Source organism: Penaeus chinensis, chromosome 4 (genome assembly GCF_019202785.1).
Source record: "Penaeus chinensis breed Huanghai No. 1 chromosome 4, ASM1920278v2, whole genome shotgun sequence".
Classification (NCBI taxonomy): domain Eukaryota; kingdom Metazoa; phylum Arthropoda; class Malacostraca; order Decapoda; family Penaeidae; genus Penaeus; species Penaeus chinensis.
The window spans coordinates 31938270-31942628 of record NC_061822.1 but is presented as its reverse complement, the minus strand read 5'-3'; the positions used below and the strand labels follow the sequence as shown (position 1 = coordinate 31942628).

Genomic DNA, 4359 nt, shown 5'->3' with positions numbered 1-4359 from the left:
TTTTACTATGGGAAGCTTATTTTCACTGGCTACCCAGTAGTTCTGCAGCCAAGAATTACACATGGAATCACTAGTCCTTTTAGTCTAGTTCTCTCACGAACGATTCAGGTTTTTCTCTTTTAACAATTATTAATGTCCTTTTCAAAACTAACAGATAGATTTGCTGCTCAGAAGCTCTGTTATATTCAAGGATTAATTTTCGGTATTTTGAAATATCCTTACTCAGAACTGATTCCATCTTCAACCAGGTTTTCATTTTATTTAAAAATGGTTGGTATACATTTCCAAATTATTTAAAATGATGTAATTGCAATAGTCCTGAACCTCTCACACTAATATGAATAGTAAGTGTAAACCAGATATTTCCATTTGAAAATGTGGAAGAAAACTGAAGCTAGTCTAAAACATTATTTTTTTAAAAGCATGAAAAGTCTATGATTTTCCAGTGGTTGGCTTTATGCAACAATTGCTCAGAAGGTGAACTTAATCACATCAACAATATGCTCAACTTAAAACTGTTTTTAAATTTCATAGTTTTGTAAGAATCGTATGTTTATCCTGAATATCTTATCCACACTAAGCCTTTGTCCTTTTCTTGAACATGACTTTCCTTTCAAACTAGAAAGCAAAGTTTGCAAAAGTCTTGTTCAAACAAGACTTCATAAACCATGTAAAGCGGATTTTTTTCATGTGTATTCCCTTACAATGTATTTTTTTCAGTTTATTTCATAATTTCAAAGTTGTGGCATAATATTTTGTTTTTTGTAAAAATGATATGAAAACACTGTGCTGGATTATTTAGTATTGTATTTATGAATATAGCACAATAATAACACTTTTTAATATATGGATGCTCTTACCTACACCCAGAGGCAATATATACACAATTATTTACATTTTTGATCTGGCAAAATAGAAGTTATTGAAATTGTATTACAAATACTATAGGATGAATGTATGATAAATTAACCTGATTTTTAAATAAACAACTTTTACTGTAAAGCCTTATAGCAAAAAAAGAAAAAAAAGAAAGAAAAAAAGACAAAAAAAAAAAGATACTTATCAGAAGATTCAATTTTCTTCATACAATATCGTGTAAAAGGTAAGACTAGATAATCAAGATACGGGAACAATAATCTTTACAGAAAAAAGTAAATATCTACAGTGTGTGAAAATACCTGTGTGTGACTGCAAGTAGAGATGGAAATACAGAAATTGGGGTCAGAGGTCAGAAAGGAACATGACCCTGTTTCTTCTGTTTCTGCCTATACTGGTATGTACCCAACTTTCCCTTGAAACAGGTGAGCATTTCTTCTCTTTCTTGTCAATGATATTATCCTAGTCTCATGTCCATCTTTTTTGCATGTTTAAGGATTTTCTTCTGACCTTCAAATGAGTATAACTGCTCACAAAAAGCTTATCTATGACACTATTCTCATTTCTAATTAAATTCAATATTGTCATCTAATGTCTTTGGTTGCTGTCATGCTCAAAAACTGTAAAAATGATGTAGCCCATAATCATAAAATCTGAAAGTGCAAACTTAAAAAAACAAGTATTTAAAACTTCCCCAAAATCACAAACTTTTTATCAATAATCACAAACTATTTTTCAATAAAATCCCCTGAAAAGTCATGCATCCAGAACAGACATGGTGCATGAGTGTCAAGTATTGGTGAGCAGTTACTGACATGGCGGTGATGTGTGTATTCCACAACACACCGAAATTTAGAATTAGCTGGAAAGTATCAAAAATACTTTGGCACCCCCATTTCACTTTTTCTTTTTAACCATATATTCTGCAATGGTATGCTGGAAGAGTTGTCATTTCCTAAGGTTCATAATGGTTCAAAGTAAATCAAATTGTGTAATCAATCCTTATACAACACAATACAAAAACAGTACACTCCCAAGTTAACCCATGGTGTTTAGTATCAAACTTCATATATGATGATACTTAATTTTAATTAAATTCCAAGTTCTGGGTATAAAGTAAACAGCTTTTAAACTCAATAAAATACTAATCTACAGGTAAATATATATATACACAAATTAGGTGACTAATCAACCAAAGACATTTTTACATTATATGCATAAATCATACTGTGTTCATCCTCAGTTTAAACTTTGTGTGTGCCAAAGGGACAATAAAAAATGAAATATTAACATTTCCATAGGTAGTAAGAAAAAAAAAAAAAATTAAAGCAACAAATATGAAGAAGAGGAAAGAGTTGTATCCACACACGCAAACACACACACGCGCACACGCACACACACACCTCCAAAAAATGAACACCCACCAAATTGGCCTTAAATTTAATAATTCAAAATAAAATATGGTTTCATTAAACAGTTTATATTGTGTACATTTGTGAAAATGTTGAATTAATTAAACAGCCCCTACAGATAGACTGCTAATTTCTTATACAACCCCTATAATACTGTCATACAGTATAATGCACTACATATTCTTGGTTAAATGAATGAACAAAATCCATGGTTGCAAATGATGTCCCACTTTGCATATAAAAGACTTCTTATGAGAATTACAACTCAGAAAAAAAGACAAATTTCTTCCTCATTATAACTTCATAACATTTTAACTGGCCAGACATTTAGGAAAGTGCTCATCTCTCAGCAGCGATCACCAGGAGTGCGACTAGAGTGTAAAAATACATGAGTCGGCTAAATAAAGCTGCGGAACTCAAGATCTTCCAGTTACAAACGAGTCGATATATAATAAATACAAGAGGATTAATGGTTACAATTCCAAACAAGAATAATAATAAGTGAAGTGTACAAACAAAATTCAACTTATATCTAAAATGGCAATTTTTTTTTTTTTAACATCTTCCTATACTTATATATCTGTCGGGAACATAAGAGAAGTATCACTAATGTGGATCATAAATGTTGCTCATAGGGATCACTTGGTAGACCAGGGAATGCAGCCCCGAGGAACGCTGCAGGCAGACTGGTGCATGCAATGGGGGAGTGGCTTGTGAAGAAGTTCCAGGCCAACTTGAGGCAGCACGAAGCGACATTCCACATACAGATGTAGTTGTCCTCCTACTACGCAAGAAAGGCACTGGTGCGCCTGGAACACCTTGCAGAAAATGGTTATGGACGGTGTGTACAGAGCATGCAACCAGCCAAGCACTCTATGCTGATTTTGCCGAATCATAAAACCTCCAGTTTACGATCATTGGTGAGCACAGCATTACCAAAAGATATGATATGTTCTGAACATCACAGAGCTCATCTCAAAAATTATTGAATAAGAAGCATAAAAAATAAAACTGGTGAGAAAAAAAATTAAAATGAAAAAAACAAAACACAAGCTTTTGAAAATAAAAATAAAATATCTTAAACGTCTGGCATCATAAAAAGGAATGTGTGAAGATTTTTCAAATATCTATAAGATGATAGCTAAAAGAAAATCAGTTTCTAAACCAAAAAAGGAGTGTTTAGTAATAATCATGAGAAGATTATTATATCTAAACCAGTTACTCATAATTAGTAAAGTTACCATTGAATATATCATTAATATAAATTTAAAATATTCATAAATACTACGTTATCTCCAAATCACACTTCATGGCACAATGACATTTTTTATTTCCTCTCATTAGATTAACATGGTAATTTGATTACTTGCCTTGATATGAAATGCTAAAAAAAGCACAAATTCAAATTTACAAGGATCTAAATTTTGAAGATGATAATGACACCAATATATACCACTAATATGGGTAATGATGACAATGACTGCAGTATTGAAAGATGCTGAATGACAAGTGATAATGATAATGATGATAATAACAGCACTAAAATAAAGGAAAAAACTAAACAAATAATAATGATAATGATGATGATAATAATAATAATAATAATAAATGCCAATAATAATTATAAGAAATACAAAAAACAAATTAGTGAAAGCCAGACCCTATCAATAAACTTTTTCTTCTTTTTGATAACCTTGTACTCATCTACCTTTTTTTTTTCTTTTTTTTTTCTTTTTTTTTTCTGGCATAACATTCCAAAGACTTACCAAATATGAGCAGATATTTTGTATGAACATCAACAATATTTACAATAATAAACAGGAGTAACCTGAAGCTTGGCACTCGGTAAAAGGTTTAGGAAGTCCCTTTTCTGGATACTTTCCCTGATGATTATCCAGCTAAAGGTATTCTGCTCTCGGAAAATATTGCACACTCTTAGCAGTGGGGTCAGTTTATATTCAAATATCTGCACCTGCTACCTGAATATTGGCAACCCCCTTAACTTCCATCTAACAGTTGTGTTTTTATCACATTAATCACATGTGGTCAATATCAACAAGTGGGTCCTAAA

At 31.7% G+C, this 4359-nt stretch overlaps 1 protein-coding gene across 1 annotated transcript in view; it reads right to left on the bottom strand.

The window, feature by feature from the left end:
* Nucleotides 1-790: 790 nt before the first annotated feature.
* Nucleotides 791-4359, bottom strand: part of LOC125025275 (WAS/WASL-interacting protein family member 1-like) — a 62731-nt gene continuing 59162 nt past the window's right edge. Inside the window, exon 12 of the mRNA XM_047613247.1 lies at nucleotides 791-4359. This exon is cut by the window's right edge and continues 707 nt beyond it. The gene's annotated coding sequence lies outside the window, so the exon portion shown is untranslated.